The sequence below is a fragment of the Telmatherina bonti genome, assembly GCF_933228915.1.
Source record: "Telmatherina bonti genome assembly, chromosome: 19".
NCBI lineage: Eukaryota > Metazoa > Chordata > Actinopteri > Atheriniformes > Telmatherinidae > Telmatherina > Telmatherina bonti.
This window is the reverse complement of record NC_136617.1, coordinates 14,214,814-14,230,784: the sequence shown is the minus strand read 5'-3', so window position 1 is coordinate 14,230,784 and position 15,971 is coordinate 14,214,814.

The following is a 15,971-nucleotide window of genomic DNA, read 5'->3' as shown; positions in this document are numbered from 1 at the left end:
AACTGAATCTAAATTCATAAAACTGGGCTAAACCCTTAAATTCAGAACAGTAGTTTAGCTTAAAATCAGATAATTTCTTAATCATTACAACTTCACAGTGACTTGGCTTAATTCTGGACCCATTCAGATTAAAGCTTGGAAAAGGCAATCAAAATCTATTATTTAAAAAAAAAAAAAAAAAAAAAAAAAAAAAAAAAAAAAAAAAAAGTCCTTCTTTTCCATTATTTGGTTGTTGGTAATTCCTAAAATTGAACTCTTTAGGCAATTCAGTAGATTTTTTTTTTTTTTTTACTTGACTCAGTTGGGCAAATAACAGCAATTCTGATTTTGGACCTTTTGAGTAAGTCTACAGTGACTGCAAACATGTTCCAAAACATTTCCTGGCAATTGATGAACACCGGGAAGTGGTCTCTGAAACCAGAAAGAACACAAGCCTCATTCAGATGAACTACTGAGTCATTCTTTTCAGCTGGGCTTAGGGCATAATGCCACAAGTACAATCCCATGCCAGTAGAACTAGATTAGTCTCAGCTCAGCTGAACACAGTGTGTGGGTTTACAGGCATCTTTATGCTTAGTCCCTCTGTCAATCTGGAGCTGTAGCTTGTCTGCCGATTTGCTGGCTCTCTGATAACCAGGAAGCAGACTTTTTTGACGCAGAGTGAAAAAGATTCATCAGATCATGGAAACGAAGTTGAACCTGAAAGAAACACACAAGTCTTAATTTTGTTATACAAGTTGTGGTGGCTTGTTTTCCACACATCAGTTGAGCAGAGCTTTTTTCTAATAGGGACCAATTGTGTGAATGATAGAAAATTTGTTGTAAAGTTATCATTTCCACTTTTCTGTTAATGGGAAATGTTCAAAGACGTTGCACAGGTAAATTAATTATTGTTTCAGGTGGTGAGAAAGTATGAAAATGTATACAACACATATCACAGACACGTCACGTCCACAATCCCGCTCTGCCATGGACGTCGTTTGTCACAAATAACAGAACCAAATGTGCATTGAACAAAAAGACAGTGCCAAAAAAAAACTTTTTATTGTTCTTGCCACCTAAAAAACAAGAACACATTTTACTGTTCTCACAGAGTATAAAATGGCTCAACCTTTCATACCTGTTGGACAGTCTTGTTTCCCAGCTGGGCAGACACCTGTCTGAATGTTTTTCTGCTGGCTCCTCTCTGCTGACAGGCTGTCAGGATGGTGCGGTCTGCCTCGCTGAAACAGGAAGACCAGTCTGCTATCAACTTCTTTTCTTTGAAGTATCTTTATTTCTTAATAATTTATCGTTGACTTATAATTTCATTAAATCTATTACTTAAAAAAAATCTTTACTGTATATTTTTTTATCTAGCACAAATACATAATTTAACATTCCTTACTCTTTTCTTATCCAAACATAAACAAAGTAATGTCAGTTTTCAAAGCCAAGATGAGATACCCAGTGGGTATTTATGTCAGAAATTGCTCTGAAATCAAAGACGGTCTTAAAGGCAGAATCCTATGATCTCAATCATGCTAATTCTGACAATGTCAAGTAAAACAGAAATTTTTCTCTCTATGGTGCAGAGAAAGGGGCAAAATAAGGAAAACAGAGGAGCTAGCAGAAGCAATATTGTTGCCAAAAATAGGTTCATAAATCAGCTGTAACACACTGGGATGGGTGGGAAATGAGAAGTCAGCTACCCATGTCAAACACTGCAATGCTAGGCTAGTAATTTGTCAGATGGGAAAGTTCTATCCCATAAAAAACTATGTTTGCACTCATTAAAAAAATGTTTACATATCTGGAATTTCCTACAATCTATTTGTGCTTTACTGTGTACATATTTTGTACTGACCGTGTCCAGACGACAACCTTCTCCCCAGTAGATGTCATTGCGATGTTTTTGGCACAAACTGCTTGTGGTTCCTCCTCTTTCTGTTTACCAATTTCCCTCTCAGTGGTGATTTTCCGCCTGTTCCCATCAGGAGAATTTTGAGGGGTAAAGTCCACAGTGGAGGTGCTGGAGCTGGTTGCTACAGGTGACGAGCAGGTTTGGACCTGCTGAAAGAACTCTTGCACCTGTCCATGCAGGTTTGGATTGTGTCTTAGCAGAGATGAAACCTGAAAGGAGTAATCAGCAGAAAAAAATAGTAAACATGTAAATAAATATAATTATAATTAAACTCTAATATTATATGAGATTTAAAAGAAATATTTAATATGGAAAAATAATAGATAATAACTTAAAATATTAATCAGATTAGACGTATATAGGACTTTTTATCAAAACACTAAATCCAGCATACTAGAATCCATCACTACAAAAATCAACTTTAATAATAAACTTAATATTTATCAAATTTTGCCTAAATAACTAGCTATTGTTAACGTTATCATGTTTAACTTTAACATTTTCATATTTCTGAATGCCTGCTCTATGATGAAGTTGCTGCTATGCAGTGTTTTCTCCATGTGCACAATTGTTTAGACGCTGCACTGATCTTGATAGGAAATCCCATCATCAGTTGCATTACCAACTTGATAACCAGCTTCATAGTACCGCTTATCTAGATCCTGAATGTCTGGGTAATTCCACCCAGGTAACAAAAATATCTGGGATATGTTAATCTTGCTTCGTAGTACAGTCCTCAAGTGATATGGAACTGATGTATCAATCTGGTGGATAGTGGTCTGATCTAAGTTTCCTAGCCCAGTATTGTTATCTGTGAAGCTATTTTATGTATACTCCCTCATAAAGTTATTAAAAAAAATATGCCTTTCATATGCATATAGTTATAAAAAAAATATGCATCTTATAGTTATAAAAAGTATGCATTACCAATCTCAAAAGTAAACTCTGTCATACAAGAGGTGAGTCACCCTTTTAACAAAGTCATCTGAATAGATAGTTGTAGATATTCACAGTAGAAAAAGAAGCTGCTGCTGTGTCTGTGATATGTTGACCAAAGCATGTCACAGAAACATATGAACCGATTGCTTAAATTGTCAAAAGTAATACTCTACCTTTTCCATGTCCTCAGATGACGCCGTAAAGCTTCCCTGCAGCAACAAAACCACCTGTTGGTAAAGGGGGGAGCCCTCTCCCAGACTCTGTCTCAGTCGCCGTAGAAACGTCCTACTTCGTTCAAACAGCTGCTGCTCCAACAACTAACAGAATAAAAAAAAATAGTTGAAGTCAATACCTAAAATTAGCCCATGAATAGTCATTGTGATATATAATTGATGGCACCCACCAATCCACATTTGCGAGCCTGTCTGCGGTTCAGGAAAGCAGCAAAGTCTTTTAGCAGCTGAGGCCATGGTTGTAACACACAGCTCAGTCTGTCATACAAGACCTCTGGGGCTTTTGAAGGACCTAAAGCTGAGAATTCATCTAAAACTTCCAACAGTCGCTCAGAACAGCCCGGACTCACCTGCACAGTTTCACATACCTGCAGAGGACACAAAAACATAGTACTACTGACATAATTTTAAAATGCGGACCAACCACAAGATAAAACATGGGAATGAGATTTTAATGCTTTATTTTCCCTTTTGGTAATAAATGAAAACAACTTCTGATAATATTTTTTAATTATTTATGTTTAAATATTTTAATTTTTAGGAAGCTGAAGAGAAATCACACTTTTTGGAACCAAAATACACTAGATTGTATAACTTCTCTTTTCCCGACAACAGTGTGGGAGAGTATAGAGTTTGACAAGAATAAACACATTAACCAGAAATGAATTAGGATTAAATAAAATAATCATCATTCAGCACTGTAGTACCTAATGTAAATGTCCTTACTCTTTGGAGATAATCCTGAGCAAACAAAATGTCGTCTGACTTTCTTTGATCATCTTCATCGTCAGTTTCCTCCTCAGACAGCCTCTCCTACAAAGAGTAAATTGTTAGTCTACAGTTTTTTTACACCATAAAATCCTGGAAGGAGCTTTGCAAGTCATCAACATGCATATAAAATGTTTCACCTGAAGCTGGATGACAGATACTCTTGATTCATCCGAAGACGTCCCTCCAAGACCTTCATCTTCTTTAGATGGAACCACAGTTACCTCATGTTCACTTTCAGTCTCTGCCTCCTTCAGATCAGCTATTATGTCATCATGCACAACACTTCCTGCGGTGCTGGATGAAGATTCAGACAGAGCCAGAAGTACATCACTCTCCTCCTCCACCTCTTCCTCCTCTTCTCCATCACCTTTACTGGTGACATCATCCCCTGTCTCTTTAAAGCTGGCAGGGTCTTCAAGAAGAGGAGATGTGGCCTCATCGCTCCTCTTCCTCATTCCCCTTTCATTAAGCCTGGATTTGTTAGCAGGAGGAGAAGCAGGCAGTCTTCCTTTCCTCAGACTAGCGAGTGTCTTGCAGTGGTTTTTGATTTGCTCTATTGTTTCCAGCGAAACAGCAGAGGGGGTTTTGATGTTAGTTGGAGTGTCAGCCCTGGTCAAGGTAAGCTGCTTGAGGAAGACTCGAGGTGGACTGAGTGATTGTGGAGGAGTAACAGAGGAGGAAACGAAGTTTATTTGACCATCAGAATGAGGTGGAGAGTCAGGGAGAGGAGCAGGGAGGGGCTGCTGCAGCATGACAAACCCAATACGCTTGAAGTCCAGGTTGTTTGGGAGGCGAAGTGGGTATTTTGTACCAGGTGGGAAGCTGTAGGAGCCATGGGTGGAGCGAGTGGAGCGCAGAAAGGCCAGGTGACTGTGACGGACCTTACCTTTTCTGCAGGAAGGTGGGACTTCAAGGGCAGAGTTAGATGGGTTGTTGAAGTGTTTGATGGTTGGGTGGATGACAGGAAGGCTCCGCTGGGAGGAAAACAAAAATTATAGAATGTTATTTTTCCCACCCCCCCAATATTATGCAGCACAAGCTCAAGGTCTGTACTTTCTACTAAACAGCTGATTGATGCTTTAACATGGTAGAAAAATAATCAGTGTACCACAAGCCAGAGAGGCATGACACTTTCTTCTCTCTCCAAAGGTGGACGATGCTCTGCGGGATCAACATGACTGCAGGCCACAGGCATCGGCCACAGCACTTGCTGATATCTGAAGGCCTGCGGAGGGCAAACTGTCAGAAACACTGAGACCAGCTATAATGCAGTCCACTACATACATATGTGTGTGTGTGTTACCTTTACAATGTTGTCAGGGAATCCAGGTCTACAGCATTGCAGGATTCGTCGACGGACCTGGACCAGAGTTTTCCGCAACAAAAACTGAGACACTAGCTTCGGTGGGTCACATGATCCCTCCATGTTCCTCAGGCCAAGCACCAGTAAGCTAATAAAATACAAACATTCAAATTATTTTACAAGTTCTTGTTTGATTTAATTTTTATTCTTTCAATGAGTGCAGGTGAAAATTAAACAAAATTGTGTTACCAATCCTCAGCTGCAGTAAAAGCTGCCGTCCTGCGGGGGCAGTAAAGAGCAGGGTCAAGGCTTGCACAAGGCAGCAACTCTGGATAAAGGAACACTGGACGAGTGGCAAAGATCCAGGCAAGCTCAGGAGGCATGACAGGGAAACAACGCACTGACAACACAGAGAGCGAGTGACAAGGTTACTTTCACAACCACTGACAGCTAATTGTACTCTGCACGAACATCTAAAGCACTTATGGGAAATAACTATTGAAGGAGCTAAGTCTAATCAAAGCTACTGAGATGTCTTGGCCCGAGAGTGGTTTGACGCACCGCTTCGCCGTGATTGACTTCCACTCAGATCGCTTGATTTCAGCTTAATCAATCTTTATTCCTTTGCAAGAATCTTGTGGCATATACACGTCTAATCGCGCCCTGCGGTCAAAAACTTTTTGCCCTTCTGGGCCAAACATCTACCAAACCAGTGATGCGTGCCTCCTATATACGTCACCTGCCCAGGTAACAATACAGCGCCCTCTCACAGTACCAGTGAGAATGTATTAAACAAATTGGCTGCGGCCTGTCGGGGAAGAACCTGCTAACCCAGGGGTAGGCTCCTCCGGTCCTCGAGTGCCACAGTCCTGCAAATGTTAGGAGTTTCCCTGCTGCAACACACCTGGCACACATCAGATGTAACTAGCACACTTGCACAGAGCTTGACATCTGTACAAGTCTTCTAATTAGCCATTGATTGGAATCAGGTGTGCTGGAGCAGGGAAACTTCAAACATTTGCAGGACTGGGGCACTCGAGGACCGGAGCTGCCTTCCCCTGTGCTAACCCATGACCACGGCTGGCTTTCCAGACCTCAAATGATTACTAGCTTTGGGCTACTCACTGTGTCCTCTGGCGTCAGGTAGGCGGAGTTGTGGCTGGTAATTGATGGGGGTCTGTTGCAGCTCCTCAAGTAGCTCCAGCGCCCCCTGCAGGTTGGACACTCTGAAGGCGCTGGAGAAACCAGGATGACCAGCAGACCTGATCAGCTCACCCCTCTGAGCCAACATGTCCAACTCAAACTGACGAGAAAAAATAAATAAATTAAATAAATTTATTCACTCTTAAGAATGCAACGTCAGCAGCAAATTATATTTGGTATTTTTGTGACTGACTGAAAATACAGATACAGATTTTTCTCACTTATCAAGAAACTTGTTTCTTTTCAAGATAAATATTCAGACGTTGCTGTGTGCTTTACCAAAAACTGTCTGGTGGTCTCAGCCTCACTGTGCAGTTTGGCAACAGGTGCAGTCAGGAGGTGAATCTGAGTCAGCAACTGGACATGCTGAGGGCAACAGATACATAAAGTCAGAAGCTTCACCACATTGACAGGCTTCAATGCCAGTACAACATATTGGTAGTTTCCAGTAAATAAGCTGAACCGTAAAACGTTGTTTGTCTTTTTCATTTTTTGTACACTCATATACCTGCTGTAGCTGCTGCTGTAATCTACGCTTCTGCTGAGTGTTCAGCTTCAGTGTGTAGGGCTCTTGGCTTTGTGAATGTGTGTTGCAGTGTGTCTGCCGCCTCTTCCTGATCAAAGCCAGCTGCTGCTTCACAGTACGGAGCTTTGTGACTGGTCCATCTACCTCATCAAAAGGCCCCCTAAAGCAGAAACAAGAATTCAGGAGGATGGAACCGTATCAGTCTACTGTTGTATGAGCTGTTTTACACACATGTTGTTCTGCTCCTCAAGTGCATGGGTCTGAACAGTGGGCGTTTCGTCCAATGGCTCCTCCTCTTCATCATGGCCTTCATCATCAACTTCTGGTCTTGCCAGGTCCTCTTTCAACTGAAATGCAGACACAAATTTAACTAAAGTGATTAATAAGCTATTTGAAACTGCATTTTTGCTGCATCTGAATTCTGAACAGCAACAATTTTGTAAAACTGCAAATAATCTAACAGAAAAATTGATGTGATTCTAATCAACAGGGATGAGGAAATTTTACAAGCTAGAAACCTGTCTCTGGTGTTTTTATAGATTTTACCACAGTTACAACAATCAATACTGAAGGAAGTCACAGCTAGTGTAGTGAAAAAAAAAGTTATTTTCATACCGTTTCAAACAGCTCCTCCATCAACTCATTCACCTCCTTCTCTGGATGAAGAAGAGACAACATCACACAGAACATCAGTATGAATCAGGTAACTTCTGAGATTATTTTAGACTCCGAGGGGAATTCTAATCTATATCTCTCAAATGTTACCCTGATGAAATTAAAAGGAATGCTTAAATTTCCTTAGATTCCCTTTATACGGCTCTGATTTTTTAGTTTGCAAAACAGCAGAATGACATTTCAACTTTATTATTATGTGGGAGTACACTCAATACAATACCACCAGCTAATGTTATATATATATATATATATATATATATATATACACTACATGCAATCATAAGGCTACCTTCCCAATGTCTAAAAAAATCCAGTATGAAAAGACCTTTAGATGCAACTGGTATTAACTTTTTTGTACTCCAACACATAATTATCAAAATAATATTCAACTAACTAATCAAGTAAAAGAGAGATTGTTTCAGCTCTGATGAACACTAATAAAACATTCCCTTGTCACTTTGTTGATTTGTGTGTACTCACTTGTGATGCGGACAGCCTTGTCGTCTCGGTAATCTTCCAGGTCAGGCTCATCGATGTCAGCCAAGAAGTTATACTCTGGATCATCTTCATCATCACACTCCTCTGATAGAAAGACCAACAGATAATGTGACACAACAGTCCCAGAGGGTGAGACTGACCACAGCTGATATTTGACTTAAAAATTTCTAAGATAATTCCAATTAGACTGGAATTGAGACTTGACGAGCTTTAACTATGGGGATTAGCTTTTTTTTTTTTTTTTATCCTTAAGAGGGAGGTCAAGTCCCTGATGTTTGACAAACACCCACCTTCATTATCCACATCTGAGGTCATCAGGCCTCTCAGCCAGTCAGTCCATTCCCTGTCCTCATGGGCAGAGCTGGAGTCATACATGTCTGGAGTGATGTCAGGAGCTCTGAGCTCTGCTTCCAGCTGGCCAAGCGGCACATCCCGAAGGGGGCGTTTGGATCGAGTCCTGCATGCCATTACACCTGCCTCATCTTCTGACTCTGACAGAGGCTGGATGGATAAAAAGTCATTAATCAATCATCAATTTAAAAGTTTTAATATGGTCATCTTTTGATTTTGTTAAGTTCCAGAGAGTTAAATATTCACCTCTTTGCATTTTTTTGCTAACCATTAAAATGAATGACTCAAAGCCAGCTTTACAACAGATTCTTAAGTTGTACTGACTCCTCATTGGTTTCTATGGTTTAAAAGCCCACCTTAAAACTCTTTCACAATAGGTCTGAAAAGATTTAAAAATGGGTCTTAAAGGGGCTTGTAAGTGGTTTAAAAACTATGTTTAGACACTTGTGTTTGTTTGGCAAAAAATGTTGTGAAGTTACCTGGTAGGGCTCCATACAATCAGCCAACTCCTCCTCAACAGCGTGAAGCTTCTCCAGGAAGGTGCTGTCAGTGACAGTTTTGGTGGGCAAAGCTTTGGGGGGAGGAGGTGGTCCCATGGATCCAACCTTGAAACGCCTGGGCTTAACTCGAGAGGTCTGACAAGGGAGATGGGGAGATTCATCAGGGCGGTTTTTGGGGTTTTTTTTGTACAGCAACAAAACTAAAAAAAAAAAAAGCAGAGGTCAAAGCAGAGGTCGGGTATAAAACTCCCACCGAGTTTAACCTTCAGGACGACGGCGGAATGAAAAGATAACTAGAGCGCAGCTGCTTTTAATTCTTGCTGTTGTTTTAATGATTTTAACACATAACAAAATCAGATTTTTATGTTAAATAAAAAAAACTAACAATTAACTAATAATCTTATTTTTATCATCCATTAACTAACAGATTGATCAGCTAACATTTTCAGGCTTATTGGTCAGTCTTGGTCCTGTTTCTTGTCTTGAAGATGTAATCAGCCGCTGTTACCTGCCAGGGGCTGCAGCTGTCTTCATCAACTTTATTCAGTCGACTCCCTCTAGGAGATGAGGCAGTACTTTCCATGTCGCTCTCCTGGAAGGTCTGCAAACATGCCAACCCACAATTAATCCTCATTTATCAGGAATAATCTATACTTCATGAAGTCACAGCAGTCTTACATCTTCAGCTGTTTCATCCTCCTCTTCTTCATCAGGATGATATTCTTCATCAGAAGAGTCTTCCTCATCCAGAGGGATGTCCACAAACTGAGGAGCCTGAATACAACCAGTTAAATGAGGCTTTAGCAATGATCAACAAGCAAAACAGTCTGTAAAATAGACCAACAACTCTGAACTAAAAACTTCTCATTTGAACTTGCCACTCCACAAGACCATTTCTACTGTCCAGTGTCTCTCAGTTCTTCTTTTGTGCTCAACTTGATCACTTTTCTCAAACTTTTTCCAGAATCATAGCACATCATGCTGACGTTCACATACACTGCTGTAAAACTAAATGTTTAAACTATTTAATAGCTAGATTTTTTTCTTTATATTACCTTTATGTTTGTTATATTGCACAAAAAATAACCTGTGTAAAAGTAAATATTCAACATAATTCATCTTTAATAGGCATTTCTATATATTTCCATGTATTTTTGTACTCAAATTGATGATGCATTTCTACATTTATTTTATCTAACAATTATTCCAGTATCTTTGTGTTTATTTATTGGTCACACGAGAAGCTTCAGTGCAGTTCTAAAAAAGGTGACCAACCCTGCATTAATACTAGATTGAAAAAAGAAATCACAATACAGAAATATTTAGTAGAAAAATTAATGTAGAAATAAATTCTTAAAATATTTACATAAATAAATCCAAACATATCAAATTCCTTAAAAATACATTTCTGAATACATTTTGCTATTTATGATTACATGATCTTTCAGTAGTAAATAGTACAGAGAAATTCCAGAGTTTTCCTCCTGGAAAGAAAACCCATCAGCTTGGACAAAGAAACAAATAGACAGATGCTGTGTTTTACCTTGTTAAGATCACTATTTTTCTTGATGGGAGAGATGTTCCAGGTGGGAATCACCTGAAATGGGGTGAGAGAAACATCAGGAAGTCCAGTTTTTCACAACATCAATTTAAATAAACTTTAAAAATAAATAAATAAATAAAATAAAATAAAAAAAACCCAACGTACCACTCCCTTCTCAACCACTTCTTTAAACTTGGATCTAGTCATTTTAGGCTCCTAAAAAGAAAGAAAAGAAAGCATGTTTATCTATTAAACAGGAAAACAAGGAATTAAATAAAACATTAAAATGGCTTCATTGAGTGTGCTAAACATAGATCAGTATACGACTTACAAATGGAGGAACTGCCTCGGTCTCGTTAATGGCAGCTTTCATCATGGCAACAACATGTTCATTAGTGATCACCTCCTATAAGTCAGAGACAGTGCACAAGTGTCATTCAATTCAGTTTTATTTGTATGACGCTACTTAACAGTGGTACCTCAGGTTACTTTACAGACATTGATTTGAGGCAATTCATAATACATAGCCTCGTTCAGGAAAACCAACTAATTGCATCAAATCTTGACTTCTACACAATCCCCTGTCCGGAGCATGCATAAGGTGACAGTGGAAAGAAAGAAAAAAAAACCTCCCCTTTAACAGGAAGTAAAAACCTCCAGCAGAATTTTAACATCTTGATACAGCTTGCCGTTGTACCAGTTTAGGGTGTTGCCTCAGAATTTGTCTTTTTTGGGTAAATAAATAAAAATTGCTATTTGTTTTGTGCTTGGCTTTGGTCTGGATCATTTGCATCTGCTCATGAAAGTCTACAGTGACTAAAAGCAAATATAATCCAGCCTTTTTTATTTGAATCCTAGTCTGCTTGCTTGGAAGTTCATTTGTATGGGGTATTGTGAAAGTGCAAACCAAAGTCTTATTCGGCTCAAAGAAGCATGCTCAGTCCGCCTTCAAACACAAGTCTGGCTCTGTTTCAAGCAGACTACAAAACAAAGTGCACTGTGGTTTAAGTGCATGACATTGTGGCTAAACACAACCAAAGGAGGTTCAGAATGGGGGAAGAGAGCTCTCATACAGATGAAGGAGAATTTGGCAAAAAGTCTGACCGATATCTAATCAACCCAGACCACTAAGATATGATGCAGTGCCATATGACCTGAAATCACCCCAACACTCATCGGTTCTGACCAAGTACTGCTACAACCCCAGTCATTCTTTAAATGTTATTACTTTGGTTTTTTTCTGTTGAAATGTCCAATACATATATCAATTATTTGCCCTGACAACAAAAATAATGAAATCAATATGATATTCTTGAAATTAAAGGGAACAAATTTACCAATGAACACTTCTCCAGACATGTCTAGTTGCATGACTCACATGGATGATGTTCTTGACGTTGACAGAGGTCAGATTATGTTGTTTGGACTTTGTCTCTAGTGACTGGTCCAGCTGTCTGTCAATCTCCACTTCAACTCCTGCTTCACCCTCTTCCTCTGTCTCCGAAGCCCTGTCCTTCACATAATCCCCCTCCTCATTCAGGGTCTTCTTCTTCCTCTTCCTCGCTGGCTTACTCCTTTGTGCCTTTACCTCCAACCGACTTTCCTCTAAGACACAAAGACATTTCAGACATCAGTAACTTTGAAAATGTTTTATCCAGTCTTTATAATTTCAGATTTTATTTTTAGCATTCAGACTTGGTTCAAGAATCCTCATAAAGCCAGAAACATAGATGCATGTGAATCAAAGGGTGTATTTGTGTGTTACCCATGGTGATAACAAGGCTGGAATCAGTGGTGTCTTCCTCCACCACCAGGAAGCCCTCATCTTCCTCCTCCCCAGCTCTGGCTCCTGCAGAAACTGGAGGTGGTGGTAGCAGCACAACATCATGGGAGACTAGTTGGGATGGGGTTGCAGTGTGTGCAGCCCAGCTGCTGCTGCTGAGGGCACTTTGCAGTTTGGACGGGGTTAGTTTGAAGCGTTTGCGGACCGGGTTCATAGTGAAGAAACATGACCTCTGACCTCTATAAAAGTAGGAGAAAAAAGGTCATTTTTAAAAAAAGTTGGTTTTGTAAGTGTTTTTTAAATGACAGCTGTTCTTTATCTGATGCAGTTTTGGTGAATATTCTGTCAATGGGGGCTGCTTGGCAATTTAGCCACTCAAATCTGCTAAATTGCCAAGACGCTTTTTAAAACAAATTTAAAATGTTTAAATGCAAACATGAAAAGAATTTGAAGCTGAGAGATATTTAAATGGTTCACTTACTTTTTCTTCCAGCTGTACTGTGAAGCTTTTAAACTTTCCCTGTTGACATAAAATGATGGTTATGCCATACGTTTGTGAAACAACGTCTCCAACTAAAAAAAAAACAATTGGATAAAAAAAAAAAAACACAAAAAAAAAAACCAAAAAACAGAGCCGCTTCACCAATGAGACTCCGGTTGGTGGTGTTAGCTGCTGTTAACCACACATTTAGCATTTAGCTCCCATGATCTGTTGACAGTGAACGCACGCCTGATGCTCGCGCTCAGTCCGCTGATTGTCATCATTCTGCTGCTAGCGAGCTAACATCTGTCTGCTGGGATTTAAGGCAAACACAAAAAACACACTTCTTCCGACGCCACCTGACTACTGGGGAAGCTTGTCCGCTTAAGAATACCCACTCGGTCGGTGTCATTCAGGCTAAACAATCATTTCATGCTACGTTGCAACTAAAACACACTTACCGCCACAACTATCAGACGACTCCTCTTCTAAAAACTACATTTCCGGCGTCGCGGTTGTGACGTCACATCCACAGCGTGACGTCAGTGTAGTCGCCGCCTGCAAGGCTTTAGGGTTGAGTTTGTTTCCTTTGAAATTCTTATCTAGTTTTCGTACTGATACTTTGTGTATATGCATGGGCGTATGCACATTCTTCTTCTTCTTGCGGTTCCGGCAGACTGAACACCACGGGGTGTATTGCTGCCCCCCTCCACTTAAAGGGAAATGCACCTCGCATCTACTCATATTCGATCATGAAGTCCGGAAGAGGTTATGAAGTGGAGCACAGCCTCCGCTACGCCCTTACAGTTCACATTTGGATTGAGGAGAACTTTTAATGATACTGAAGAGAATCCTAGCTTCATGACATCAATAAAAAGAGCTCTTCTGAAGTCTGCATATTTCTCACATTCCAACAGCACGTGATGAACCATTTCTGACTTTCTACAGAGGTCACAAAGACCATCTTGATGTTTTCCTATTAGAGCTAGATTATTTGCCAGGCCACAATGTCCAAGTCTTAATCGCGTGAGGACAACTTGCTCCCTTCGGTTTTTCCCACAGATTGGATTGCAGGATTTTACACTGCTGGATTTGGTGGTAGTGCCTCCCTCTTAATTCCCCATCCCATTCTTCCTGCCATTTCCCAGAAACATACTCGTTAACTATGCTGCGACACTCGAACTGCCCCAACGAGACCCTAACCTCCACTTCCAGCTGCTTTAGAGCCTCCTTAGCGACTGCATCCACAACCTCGTTTCCCTTGACGCCCACATGGGCCGGAACCCAAACAAAGCCTACACTCATACCGCGCTGTTCTATCCTATGCAAAACAACCATAATTTCACATATTATGTCGGGCCGAGCACCAACGCCCCCCCCCCTCCAGCGCCATCAAGGCTGACATAGAATCAGAGCAGATAACGACTCTCTCCTCCCTACTTGATTCAGCCCACAATAATGCCCACAGTATACCCACAAGCTCCGCTGTGAATACCGATAACCTGTCAGGAAGCCGACGACACTGCCTCACATCTGTAAATGGGGTACATAGAAACCAAATCCTACCCTTTTTGTGTCTGGGTCTCTCGACCCATCTGTATAAATTTGAGTGAAATCACCCCACCTATTCACAAGATGCTCCTCCACATAAACAGAATAATTAACTGCTGAGCCATCATTCATTGCCTTATTGACAGATAGATCAACCTCTGCCTCCGGCCAGAGCCACTGTGGGACTGAAGGCCAACAGACAGGGGGCGCTATCCCTGCTGTTTCCAACGCGAGATCTCCTAAAAGACTTTTAACTGACAGGACAAGGCTACTATGATTAAGTCTCCCTCTCCCCCCTACAAATTCCCAGCAATCCGCAAGCAGAGAAGCCGAAGGAAGAGCTGTACTGGCTCCTTTTAATTTAATGCAATAATTGAGAGTCAATTTTTTACGTCTCCAACTCAATGGGGCCTCCCCCGCCTCAACCAACAACGCTGGGACAGATGTGGTCCGGAAGGCCCCAGTACAAAGCCGCAGCGCCTTGGCTTGAACCACATCTAGCAACTGTAACACTGACTTTGCCGCAGAGCCGTATGCAATGCAACCGTAATCCAAGGCAGACCTTATCATAACCTTATACACTGTCATCATTGCCCGCCTGCCAGCCCCCCAAGAAGACCCAGCTAGGCACCTTAAGATGTTGATGATTTTCCCACACTTACTTACCAATTTGAGGACATGTTCTTTATACGTCAGCCTCTGATCAAACCATACTCCAAGAAACTTAAAAGAGGCAACTCTTTCTAAAGGCTGCCCGTAGAGCTTTAGACCATACTCAGCTAACTTCCGTTTCCTGCCAAAAATGACAAACTTAGTTTTAGCCACAGACAACCGAAAACCCCATTTGGTGGCCCACATCTCCACCTGGTCAAGAGCAGCCTGCATCCGGTTGATCAAATACTTCACATTTCTCCCTCTCTTCCATACGGCTCCATCATCTGCAAAGAGAGAATGCTCAAACCCACTCCCAACATTACTGAAGATATCATTTACCATTATGTTGAAAAGAACAGGACTGATCACACTACCCTGTGGTGTTCCGTTATCCACATCTACTATGCCAGAGAAAGAGCCTCCCACTCTTACCTGAACATGTCGAGACCCAAGGAAATCTTTAATCCAGTTAAACATTCTACCACGAATACCAGCGTCATACAGCTTTATAACCAAGCCCGCCTTCCAGAGCATGTCGTACGCTTTCTCGATATCAAGAAACACACTAACAAGAGCCTCTTTGTTAAAGAGAGCTTGCTTAACATCCCTGTCAAGGAGCAAGACCGAATCCATTGTCCCACGACCAAGCCTAAATCCACTCTGAGCGGGAGAAAAATAACCAGACTTCTCAAGTCTGTGTACCAGGCGGTCAGTGACCATTCTCTCCATTATTTTACAGATTACAGCAGTCAGGGCAATTGGCCTATACGACCCAGGGCTTTCAGCTTCCTTTCCAGGTTTCAAGATCGGGACTATCACTGCATGCTTCCACTCCACTGGGAGACACCCCTCTTGCCACACTGAATTAATGAGTGCTAACAGCTCACCCAAGGTCCACTCATCCATGTGTTGAAAGATCTCGTAACCCAGGCCGTCTCTGCCAGGAGTGGAGTGGTTTCCTCGCCTAATGGCTTGCTTAAGCTCTCTAATTGAGAAGAAGAGGTTAATTGGGTCACTATTATCATTATTCCTGCTCAGCTTATACCCCTCTTTATTC